The sequence below is a fragment of the Thamnophis elegans genome, chromosome 14 (genome assembly GCF_009769535.1).
Source record: "Thamnophis elegans isolate rThaEle1 chromosome 14, rThaEle1.pri, whole genome shotgun sequence".
NCBI classification, from domain to species: Eukaryota; Metazoa; Chordata; class Lepidosauria; order Squamata; family Colubridae; genus Thamnophis; species Thamnophis elegans.
The window spans coordinates 30034238-30047240 of record NC_045554.1 but is presented as its reverse complement, the minus strand read 5'-3'; the positions used below and the strand labels follow the sequence as shown (position 1 = coordinate 30047240).

Here is a 13003-nt window from a genome sequence, read left to right as displayed (position 1 = left end):
TTTACTAGAGCTCAATATCAGCTGGCTTTCATGCCTAAGGAGGGACTAGAACTCACAGTCTCCTGGTGATTGGCCCCAAATCATCCACCCAACTTTTATGCATAAAGTGGGACTAGAACTCACAGTCTCCTGGTGATTGGCCCCAAATCATCCACCCAACTTTTATGCATAAAGTGGGACTAGAACTCACAGTCTCCTGGTTTTTAGCCCAGGACCTTAACCACTAAACCAAACATGCTTCTCTTACCCATTTCTCAGAATGAAAGAAGACAGAGTAAAAAAAATTCAAGCATTTTTACATATCAATGCATTTTCCCTACTTCCTTCTTTTAATATGAGACCCGATCGCAACCATAATTTGCTATTCAAAAGATGAGCTGGCTGCTTAAGCAAATCTCATCAGTGAAGGACGATGCTTCTTGTGAACATTTGGTATTCAAAATGACGACAAAGGCTGTGTGGGCAGGAGAGGGAGTGTTAACTCTTCAGCACTGTTCAGGCTATCTCAGCTTATTTCCTTTAAGCAAATACATGACAGCTTGAATGGGGAAGAATAACTCAATTTTCCTTCTCATCAGCAAAATCAACACGGCAAGTTTTGCCTAGTAGTAACTCTTACCAGTTCCTTTACATGCAGTGGTAGTTAACTTGGTCCCTACCGCCCACTAGTGGGCATTCCAGCTTTCATGGTGGGTGGTAGGGGTTTGCTGTAACTCTGCTTTATAAATTTTATAAAGTAAAGTTACTTCCCTGCTTTATAAATCGCCATTACTGTGGAACCGGTGGGTGGTTAGAAAATTTTACTGCTAACAGAGATACAAAAGTAGGCGGTAGATATAAAAAGGTTGACTACCCCTGCTTTATATCATACTAATACGAAGGCACAGCTGGTCTGGTAGAACGGTAATCTATAAGATTCATGGACAATTTAATCCATGTTCTGACCTAGGCTTCCTGAGACAGTAAAAATCACACGCTTAGTCCCAAAAACACTTTTTAAATTTAAACGGCTGCGAATTATGTTCATTCACAGCCGTAATGATTCACAACCAGTCTGTGAAGAGTCCGACAGAAGTTTGCCACAGTCTTTCAGGGTAAGGCTGATAAGCACCCACCTTTATCTCCCTTGAAAAGCTGCCAGAGACATAATTGCCAATTAGTTTTGCAAGGCCAAATGGAGCACAGAGTCAAATAGAGCTTCAGAGTTTAAACCGACCAGAATGAACAAAATTGCTTCCTGCAAAGGCTCAAGTCCATTTGCTCCTCTTTTATGTCTTATGGGACGGGCCAATCATCTCCAAGTCTTACTCCCGAGTCGCCCGTTTGTCTTAACTGTTCTTGCCTTCTGGCAGCTCTGTGCATGCATGCACTGGGAACAGGCTCCCCCTGTTCCTCTGCCTCGCTGATGTCAGACTCCAGAGGCAGCACATAACTCCCAGATGACCCTAGCCCCCTCTCTGCTTCTGACACAGGGCCCTCATTCGAGCCTCCCCAACCTCCTCACTGTCCGATTCTCTGCAGGCCACTTGTGAACCATAACAATCCAGTTGAGAGTGTCCAATATCCCACACGGATTCATTTTCAGCTTTTTAAGGCCCTAAAAGTATTAGCTCAGAGGTTGACCTACGTTTTGGGAGGAGAAAGAAGGAACTGAATGTGCCAGTAATTAAATGGCAATCAAACCCATATCAAGAGTATTAATGCAACCACATTCCAATGGCAGTGAGAAATACCTTGAGTCAATTATCTGGGAGAGCCTTTCTGAACGTGGCATTTTCCAGAAGTCTCGTGACTGAATCTCCTAGAATTTCCCAATGCCGTAGTCAAGTTTGGATTTGAATTTGTTTGGATTTCTGGAATCAAAATTCAGATGCTTGGCAACTGGTTCCTATTTATGCCAATTCCAGTGGCCTGGGGTCATGCAATCCCCTTTGGTGAGCTTCTGGCAAGCAAAGTTAATGGAGGAGGCTGGTTTACCATATTTTTCGGAGTATAAGACACACCGGAGTATAAGATGACCCCAGGCCATCAAGATTTTGAAAAGGCAAATTAAAAAAAAAGTTTTGGCACTCTGCAGAACTCCCCAAAATTGCCTGTTTTTCGTGAAAACTGGCCCGTTTTTGGTCCAATAAAGGGCATGCATATCCTTTAGGAGGCTTGTAGAGTGCTCTGGTGGGGGGGGGATGAGCAAAAAAATGGGTCTTTTTCACTCATTTTTGTCCTCCCCAGCCCCCAGGAGCACTCTGGAAGCCTCCTAAACGCTATGCACAGCCATTTTGCCAAAGGGTTTCAGGAGGCCAAAAATTCTGTATTCAGTGTATAAGATGCACCCAAATTTTCACCCTCTTTTTTGAGGGAAAAATGTGTGTCTTAAACTCCGAAAAATACGGTACATAACCAGTGTGCTACTAATTTAACAACTGCAGTGATTCACTTAACAGGGGCAAGAAAGGCTGGGGCGGGGGGGGGGGTTAAATACAATTATTATATATGTATACTTTTTTCTTTTTAAAAAAGGAGGAAGATATATGTTAAAATTAAATATGTATATTGAAAAGGAATTATAAATACCATCCACATAAAATGGAGCTTGCTCAGAGGCTGAAATACACCAAGTATATGAAAGGAAGAGTGTGAAGTAAAGGAGAGAGGTAAGGGAAGAAGAGAGGGATAGAAGAGAGGGTGGGGAGGGAAGAGGAGGAGAGAAAGAAGGAGTGGAAAGGGGAGAGAGGAAGGGGAAGTAGAGAAGAGAAGGACGACAGAGGGAAGAAAGGAGGTAGGGAGGAGGAGGAGAGAGGGAGAAGAAAGTGATGGATAAGGTACAAATATGATGTATGGAGAGCAGAAGAGCCAATAATTATTTTTGGGAGTTGATGGTAAGACAAATTGATGTAAACATTTAACAATATAATATGATGTTGGTTATGTAATAGTATACATGTGGTTATTGGTTGTGAAAATGAAAAAAAAAACAGTGGCAAGAAAGGGCATAAAATAGAGCAAAACTCCCCTAACAACTCTCTCACTTAGCAACAGAAAGTTTTGGCTCAATTGCGGTTGTAAATTGAGGATTATCTATATACAGTACACTAATGTAAATTCTTGAGCATATCCTGTGTAAGCCTCCTGTGTTGCTTTGGATAGTAAGTTAGGCAGTATATAAATTTAATAAATAAAGGGAAATACAAAAGTAACATGACACGCCACTAACGAAGCTCGCTCATAACTTGAATACTTGCATTTTGACCAATCTGGGCTTTTTCAGCAAGAAGGAAATTCATACTAGCAAAGTCAACGAATGAGTAAATGATTGGCAGGTTTTGCATTATAGAAATGTTTATAGTACGGCGTTGTCCGGATTAAGAAACAGTTAAGCAAATCTATGCAGATTCACAGCAGCTACTGCCTCAATCCATCCATGGTTCTGGGAAGTCTTTGGCTGAAAAATTCGGTTGACGGGAGTTGATGATTAAACCGATTTGAATGGTTAAAAATTCATCCGGGCTATGCAACCAAAGACTTCAAGCTCCCAAGCTTGTTATTGGAAAAATCGTTATTGCATTTGTATCGCCAATGTGAGGAACGTGGAAAACAGTGACGTTTTAAACCAAGTCTAAAGGTAGTCCTTGACTTATGACAAGTTGATTAACCATTATTTGTCACGGGGTGTAAGCGTGCAAACTACACTAAGATTTTTCCTTTCGTTTTCCAGGATTGATTTCTATATCTGTGCTGTTCTAGCAATTAAACACACACACACACACACACTCCTGTTTTTTCACTCATTTAAAAATCTAGGGCTGCTTTCGTAAGGTAGACCCATTCCATGTAAAGAGCTGTATTTTTCCCTTCCTTCCTAGGCTAAGCATTGATTTTGAGCAAAAGTTCTTGATGTTGGAACAAGCAGAACAATGTTAGTTACGGCTTTGTTTTCCTGCGCTATTTTCAGGCATATGCTTACATATTTTTTTTTTACTGCCAGCTGTTAAAATTAATGGGGCAAATAAACCGTTTCATTAAATCTATTTGGTTTTGAGTTGGTCCAGCCAGCTAATTGTGCTTGCCCCCCAAAAACCTAACGATAACTTCTGTTTAGTACATCTGTGCTTGGTAGCGTTAGGGAAGTGGTTTGCCACCTGTTGCATCTAAAAACTTGAAGAAGTAGCCTCTCTCTAGCCAACGTCTTTTCGTGTCCACGGAATAAGCCTGGCTGACTTTGTTTAACTTCTGAAATCAGCCAGGATAGGTTAAATGCCACTACTTTAAATAGCATCGGGAGCATTAGGTTAGAAACTGGGAGACCGGGAGTTCTAGTCCCACCTTGGGACTAAAGCCAATTGGGTGAAATTTGGTTGATCAGTCTTTCCTCAACCACTTCTGAAATATCTGGCCAAGAAAATTGAAGGGACTTATCCAGGCACTTTTCGAGAATCAGACACGATCAAGAGAGGGGAAAAAAGTTGTGTAAGTGGCTGTGTAAGTGGGATGAGCCACGGTGGCGCAGTGGTTAGAGTGCAATACTGCAGGCTAATTCTGGTGACTGCTGGCTGCCTGCAATTTGGCAGCTCAAATCTCACCAGGCTCAAGGATGACTCAGCCTTCCATCCTTCCGAGGTGGGTCAAATGAGGACCCAGATTGTTGGGGGTGATAGGCTGACTCTGTAAACCGCTTAGAAAGGGCTGTAAAGCAAGGTAAAGTGGCATATAAGTCTAAGTGCTATTGCTATTGCTATGAATGTCAAATGGTGGGCACACCAGGGCAGTCAAAGCTCCACCCCTTTTTAACAGGAATGGCACACCTTGTGTCAAATGTGACTCCCATAATTTCAACAATGATCACACTGGCTGGCAATTTGAGGCATTTGAACTTGACACACTTGAATCTTGCGAGTTTAACAGACTGATGGCTTTGGGAACAAAGCTGTTGCAGAATATGGTAGTCCTGCCTGCTAGAAATACTTTGAAACCTCCTGCCAGAGGGGAGCAAAACAGAAACAGACTGTGGTGTGTGTGTGTGTGTGTGTGTGTGTGTGTGTGTGTGTGTGTGTGTGTGTAACAATGCTTTCAGCTCTAAGTACAAGGGCAATGCTTATCTTCTCCAGAGGAAAGGGAAAAATAAACGATGTTGTTAATACACAACTGCCAGCATTTCCTAGCTTCTCCGGCTGGGCGGTGTGGCGTAATCAAGGTGCGGCACACAAATTAATTAAATCCTGACCTAATTTTCCCGATACTAGTCATCCAAAGGAAGGGTCTATGGAGGATTGGCTTTCCTTCTCATTCCAAAATCAAGTTATTTCGCTAACCGGGATAAGAGTCCCCTGTCCTAAGATACTAAAAAGCAGAGACATCACCCTGACAACAAAAGTGTGTCTAGGCAAGGCTATGGTTTTCCGAGTTGCAATGGATGGCTGTGAAGGTTGGACCATAAGAAAGGCTGAGCGCCAAAGAATTGAGGCCTTTGAACTCTGGTGCTGGAGAAGACTCCTGCGAGTCCCTTGGACTTCAAGACGATCCAACCGGTCAGTCCCAGAGGAGATCAACCCTGACTGCTCTTTAGAAGGCCTGATCCTGAAGAGGAAACTCAAATACTTTGGCCACCTAATGAGAAGGACGGACTCACTGGAGAAGAGCCTCATGCTGGGAAAGATTGAGGGCAGAAGAAGAAGAAGAAGGGGACGACAGAGAATGAGGTGGCTAGATGGAGTCACTGAAGCAGTAAGAGTGAGCTTAAATTGACTCCAGAGGATGGAAGAGGACAGGAAGGCCTGTAGGAGGCCTTCCTGTTCTCTACCATGGGGTTGCGATGGGTCAGATACGACTTCGCAACTAACAACAACAACAACAACAACAATATCCTAAGATCAGAGATCTGTCTCCTCGGGTATCTGAATCTGAAGTAACTCTTTATTTTCAGAGCATTTCTAAGCATCCAAACTTCACATGCATTTGGGGGCTCGCAAATGTCAGGAATTCAGATCTGTGCTGGGTTGGTCATAACTTCAAATGGTCGCTAAGCAATTAGTAGTAAGTCGAGGACTAACTGCCGTGAATCATCCATCCAGAAAGTTTTATGCTTTCTGGGTTCTCCCAGAGAAATCTCTTTGGAGGGCAAAAGATGGCGAGCAAATTCATTGGCTGGTTGATCTGATCTGCTCACAAATACACCAGCGGAGATTCCTGTTTGAAAAAAATTAATTGGCCCAGGTTTTATGGGTTTCCAAAAGGAATGGACACGTCTTGATCAGATGCTTGCATTTCCTGGGCTTCGAAATACTTTAAATAACTTGCACAACCTGTTCCAGGGTTTGCAAGAACACCTTTTAACTTGCCTAAGTAGTCTAAGTCAGAATTCTTCTTGCCCTCTGCCTTTAATTCAAGTTTAATGAAATACAGACCGGCTCCACCATTGGTTACAGGAACAGGAGTTGTCTCATTGTTTTATCGTTTAATGAGTCCCTAACCTCAGTTCTTCCCAGATCAGCTGCAGCTCCCAGGGGCTTGGGATCCTATCCACGAGAAGGGATAGGACACAAAAGGACTTATATGAATCTATAAAGTTTATGATTGTTAACAATGTGATCAGCAACCGTTTCCTTTAAGGTGCAATTTAGGTGACTTCGGTGGAGGGGCAACTGAACAAGGCATGCTCGGGGAAATAAGTACATTTGTATTAAGACAGGTGGTTATGTGGGCATGGCATCCATGCCAATCCAAATAAATGCAGCTTGAATTTTGAGAGTTAAGCTTATCCTGGTTGTTTTTTTGTTTTTTTTTAAGGTTCTTTGTGTCTGAGCTTGTTCCCGAAAAATCAGCTGCTTCTGCCTGGGTGCGTTTTTAAGGCGACGTTGCTTTTCACCCAGATTTTGTAGGCTAATCTTGCAGCCTAAGAAACTATTGCGTGTTCTGGCAATGGGCCAGGCCGTTCCCGAGAAACCTGATCGGCTTCATTTCGTTGGGATGAGAAAGGAAGAGAGTGTCTCTTCTTCCTTCTTTTTTTCCCTTTTCTTCCCTCCCTCCCTTCTCCTTTCTTTCTTTTTCTTTCCCTCCCTCCTTTCTGTCAAGGTTCCAAGTAACACTCCCAGCCTGACTCTTTCTCTTTCTTTCTTTCTTCTTTCTTTCTTTCTTTCTTTCTCTTTCTTTCTTTCTTTCTTTCTTTCTCTCTTTCCTTTTCTTTTTTCTTTTCTTTCTTTTTTACCTCCCTTCCTTTCTGCTTTCTCTCTCTCTCTCTCCTTCCTTCCCTTCTTCCTTTTTACCCTCCCTCTCTTTTCTCCTGCTTTAACCCCAAAGTGATTTGCTGTCTTGGAACTAGTCTCCACCAAAGAAATAAACGGGGGCAGAGATTTTATATACTTATTTCTTAAAATTTATTTTCCACCTGCCTCACCAGGGGGGCTGCAGGGCCCTTGTCAAAGCGCTGCCCTTCTTCCCCTTACAATGACCCCAGGAGTTTCTGATACAACTCTCTTAGCATCCTCAACTGGCTTGGGGCGCATGGGCCCTGGAGTCCAACGCCCTGCCCACACTGCCTCTCCTGCCCACCTCTTCCTTCTTCCTTTCTTTCCTTCCTTTTCTTTCTTTCCTTCCTTTTCTTTCTTTCTTTCCTTCTTTCCTTTCTTTTCCTTTCCCTCCCTCCTTTCTTCTTTCTTTTCTTTTCCCTCCCTCCCTTCTTTCTTTTCTTTTCTTTCTTTCCTTTTCTTTCTTTTTTCTTTTCTTTTTCTTTTCCTCCTTCCTTTCTGACATTTCTAAGTAACACTCCCAGCCTGACACACTCTCTCTTTCTCTCTCTTTCTTTTTCTTTCCTTCCCTCCTTTCTTTCTTTTCCTCCTTTCTTCCTTCTTTTCCTTTCCCTCCTCCCTTCTTTCTTTCCTTTCTTTCCTTCCTTTTCTTTCTTTCTTTCCTTTCTTTTTTCTTTCTTTTTCTTTCCCTCCCTTCTTTCTGACATGGTTCCAAGTAATACTCCCAGCCTGACTCTCTTTCTCCTCTCTCTCTCTTTCTTTTCCTTTCCCTCCCTCCCTTCTTTTTTTCTTTCTTTCTTTTCCTCCCTCCGTTTCTTCTTCTCTCTCCTTCCTTCCTTCCTTCCCTCCTTCCTTTTCTCCCCCCCCTCTTTTCTCCTGCTTTAATCCCAAAGTGATTTGCTGTCCTAGGACCAGCCTGCGGCCGCCTGCAAACCCCCTGCCCGCGCGAGCGCCCGAACCTCCAAGGGCGCCCCCTGGCCGAGGTGGGGGGGCCGGCGGCCGTTCCTGCCCCCTCCGCGACGCGTCACGTGGCCTTCCCTCCCTCCGCCCCGCCGGGCCAACCTCCGCAGCCGCCGCTGCCGGAGAAGCAGAAGTGGAGCCCGGCGGCGGCGAGGAGCAGCGACCCGACCCAGCGGGTGGAGAGCCGGTGCCTCCGGGGAGGAGGGGGAGGCCAGTTCGCCGCCCCGCCGCGCATCCCAGCGCGCTCCGTCTGCAGGAACCGCCGCCCCGGGCAGGAGCGCAGGTGAGGAGAGGTCCCGACCCGAGACAGCCACCGGGGAAGGGCGCAGGGAAGAAAGAGCTGCTGGACTCGCTTTCTAGATCTGCCCCTTCGGGGGGGGGGGTCTTCGCCGCCCCCTCTGACCCGGGAATCTTATTTTGGGGAGGGGTCTCCCCGCCTATATTGGGGGTCCAAGAGACCCCGGACGAGCCTCTTTTCTTGGGGGGGGGCAGTCCGGCCGGTGGGCAGGAAAGTCGCCTCTGCGGTGCCCGGGGAGAAGAAGCCCCTCGCCCCATTTCAGAAGGTAGAGGTGGGGGGGACACAGGGGTCCTTTCTGGGTGGCCGTTGCGCTTTTGGGGTTGCCACGACCCTCGCCAGCATTGTTTCTGCAGAGAAAACGCACTCATTTCCGGGGTTTGACGACGGTCGTGGGAGCGGGCTGGGGAAGGGAGGTTTGGGTTTGTTGGGTGAGGTACATCGTGCGAAGGCAACCTTGGGCTGTGGGTGGCAATAACCTTGGCTCCGTTTGGGTTGGAAGCCTCTGGACCCAAATAGGGGAATGTTGCATGTGGAGACTCTAGAAAGAGTGCAGAGAAGAACAACCAAGATGATTAGGGGACTGGAGGCTAAAACATGAAGAACGGTTGCAAGAACTGGGGATGTCTAGTTGAATGAAAAGAAGGACTAGGGGAGACATGATAGTAGTGCTCCAATATCTCAGGGGTTGCCCCACAGAAGAGGGAGTCAAACTATTCTCCAAAGCACCTGAGGGCAGGACAAGAAGCAATGGGTGGAAACTAATCAAGGACAGAAACAACTTAGAACTGAGGAGAAATTTCCTGACAGTGAGAACAATTAATCAGTAGAACAACTTGCCTCCAGAAGTTGTGAATGCTCCAACAATGGACGTTTTTAAGAAGATGTTGGATAACCGTTTGTCTGAAATGCTATAGGGTTTCCTGCCTAAGCAGGGGTTGGACTAGAAGACCTCCAAGGTCCCTTCAAACTCTTCTATTCACAGTGGTTCAACCAACCAACCAACCCCTCCCCCCCTCTTTTGTAAAATCTCCTCACAATTAAAGTTAGCCCTGGCTTCCCCATGTTGTGCACATCCCCGGGGCAGTTGAAAAGAAACTATGTTTTCAATAACCAGGGTACAGATATAGCCAGGATGAATGAAACCAAGACTCTGCTCTTAAAAAAACCTGAAAGCCCTTGAGCAATGAAGCCCTGAAGCAATGTTGCACTGCATGGTGTGTGTGTGTGTGTGTGTCTGCGTGTGGTTTGCTGGGGCTCAGCTTCACACTTCGTCCAGTTGTGGTTAGTCCATTTCTTAATTTTCTCTTCGCTGCTGACAGTTGCTGACGATTTTTGCAGCTGCTTTGTTGGGCCTGGCTCTGCCCTGCAGGGATATTCCACCCGTTGTTCTCAGTGACACACACACACACACACACCGTCCTTCCTTTGCTGTGGAGAGTTGGCACCTTTGCCTTCTGGGCCCATCTGTTCTGCTTACTTAATTGCAGGGAGTCATTGGATGTAAAGCCATTCATTTAGCAACCGAGTTTATTTTTTATTTTTTTTGCGTGTACCCAAAATGTTTAAAAAGCCCATCATCACAATTACATTCTCAAGGAGCAAATATGAAACTGCGTGCTCTCCTTGGTGCTCTCTGAGTTTGCTTGTTTTCTTGCAGACCGTTTCATCACCCAAACTAGGTAACAACGTCAGTGATATGGTAGAAGAGAGGGGTGCTTGTGGAAGGGAGGAGGAGGAGGAGGAGGAGGAGGAGGAGGAGGAGGAGGAGGAGGAGGAGGACTGTGGGGTCCTTGGTGCTCTCTGACATTTGTTTTCTGCAAACATTTCATTATTCAAACTAGGTTACAGCATCAGTGCTTTAGAAGGGAGGGCAGGAGGAGAATTGTGGGGTCCTTGGTGTGCATTGAGCTTGCTTGTTTTCTTGCAGATGTTTCATTACCCAAACTAGGTAACATCATCCATGCTGAAAGAGTGGGGTGCTTGCAGAGAAGAGGAGGAGGAGGAGGAGGAGGACGACGACAACTCTAGGGGTCCTTGGTGCTCTCTGAGCTTGCTTGTTTTCTTGCAAACGTTTCATGACCTGACTAGGTAACATCATCCATGCTAATAAGGAGTGTTGTTTGCTGTCAATTTATGGTCCGGTGGCTTGCCCTGCCAGTGTTCATTTGGATCAGGGGTGGGTTTCTCGCCCCGTTCCAACCGGATCGGTTGGAACGAGGCCGGCGGCGTCCTCGCGCACGCACGCGGCACGCGCATGCGTATTAGCGTCTGCGCGATGCTCCAGCTGCTCCTGGAGGATCGCGCAGGCGTTCTGCGCATGCGTGGAAAGCACGAAATTAAAAAAAAACGGGTAAGGAGCGGGCGCGGGTGTGCGGGCGCGCGCGGGCGCGGGGGGGGGGGCTTCGCCGTTCCCGGAAGTTACTTACTTCCGGGTTCGGCGACCAACCGGATCGCAGGGACCGGTGCGAACCGGTTGAAACCCAGCCCTGATTTGGATGGTCTTAGAGATTCTGCGTTTGGGCTGTTTACTGCTGGCTCTTTGGCAGTTTCTTGATTAGGGTCGGATTGTTTGCGTGATTGTTGGTCTGATATTAACCTTGGAATTAATCTATGCTGATCTGGGTGCTGATTGCTGGTGGGGAGATTGCTTGGGCCCTTCCCTTTTGGACTGCGTGATAGTCTTTTGCATATTTATTTATTATTTGTTTTATTTAATTGATTTAGTTTGTCAAACATCTGCAAGGTAACAGGGATAAGTATAAACATGGGCATGAACGCAGGAAAAGAGTCTCAATAAGTGATTACAAATAAGTATAAGCATAGACATGAGATGAGTACAGATCAATGGGGACAACAGGACAGGGACGATAGGCACTCTGGTGCGCTTATTCACAGACCTCTTAGGAATGGGGTGAGGTCCACGGTAGACAGCTTAAAGTTGAAGCTGTGGGGCTTTGAGGAACTAACAACGGAGTCAGGTAGAGAAGGCCCGGCGTTGACCACTCTGTTGCTGAAGTCGTATTTTCTGCAATCGAGTTTGGTGCGGTTTACCTTGAGTTTGTATCTATTGTGTGCTTGTGTATTACTGCAGTTGAAGCTGAAGTAGTCGTTGATAGGTAGGACATTGTAGAAAAATAATTTTGAGCACTATGCTTGGGTCAGGCCGAAGGCGGCATGGTTCTAAGTTGTCTAAGCCCAAAATTTCAAGCCTGGTGCATAAGGCAGTGGTCTCCAACCTTGGCAACTTTAAGACCTGTGGACTTCAACTCCCAGAGTTCCTCAGCCAGCAAAGCTGAGGAACTCTGGGAGTTGAAGTCCACAGGTCTTAAAGTTGCCAAGGTTGGAGACCACTGGCATAAGGGATTCTATTGTGAGCAGAGGAATGGAGGACTCTTCTCCTGAAATACCTCTGGACTCACTCAATGGTATTCACGTCCAATATAAAGTGTGGATTCCAGGCAGACCAGCTGCATTTGAGGATTATAGAGATGTTATTAATGTCTGTGTGTCTAACATGAGACTATTCATTCTATTTACAAAGTCAGAGCCTCGACTTACAACAGTTCATTTAGTAACCATTCAAAGTTACAACGGCACTAAAAAAAAAGTGACTTAGGACAGTTTTTCACACTTTGCAAGAACCCCATAGATCACGTGATCAGAATTCAGATGCTTGGCAACTGGCTCATAGTTATGACGGTCGTAGTGTCCCTGGGTCATGTGATCCCCTTTTGCAACCTTCTGTCGAGCAAAATCAACGGGGAAGCCAGATTCACTTAGCAACCGGCTTACTAATTTATCAACTGCAGTGATTAACTTAACAACAGAGGCAAAAAAGTCGTAGAGCGGGCAGAACTCACTTAACAAATGTCTCACTTAAGAACAGGGATGTTGGGCTCAACTGTGGTCGTAAGTCGAGGACTACCTGTATTTATGAAATCAATACATGATGGGGTTTCCTCGATGTGCACTCAGTTTGAAGTTACAACTGCACTGAAAAAAAGCAACTTACGGCCAGTCCTCGCACTTACGACTGTCACAGTATGCCCCACAGTCACATGATCAGAATTCGGGTGCTTGGGAACCAGCATGAATTTATGATGGTTGTGGCATCCCTGGGTCACATAATTGTCATTTGCAACCTTCCTTTTTGTGGCCTCCAGCGGCCAGTGGAGTTGGCAGCAGATTCGGACAGTGAGGAGGTTGGGGAGGAAGATGGGCCAGTCCTGGAGTCTGGGGAAGACTCTGATGAGGGCTCTGAGTCGGAGGCAGAGAGGGGAGTCAGAGCCGTATGCCAGTTATCAGCTGCCTTCAGAGTTAGACATCAGTGAGGCAGATGAACAGCTGGAGCCTGTTCCCAGTATGGGCATGTGCAGAGTTGCCAGACGAAGGGAACAGTTAAAGAACAAGGGTCGACTTGGGAGTAAGGCCACAGGTGAACGATGAATGGCCCCTCCCAGAGGGAATAAAAGAGGAGCGAAAGGGGAGTGGAGTTTGCAGGAAACAA

General features: G+C 46.0%; 1 protein-coding gene across 1 annotated transcript in view; it reads left to right on the top strand.

Annotated features, from left to right (window-relative positions):
* The first annotated feature begins 8267 nt into the window (after positions 1–8267).
* Positions 8268–13003, top strand: part of PLCG2 (phospholipase C gamma 2) — a 96493-nt gene continuing 91757 nt past the window's right edge. Inside the window, 1 exon segment of the mRNA XM_032230806.1 lies at positions 8268–8481. The gene's annotated coding sequence lies outside the window, so the exon portion shown is untranslated.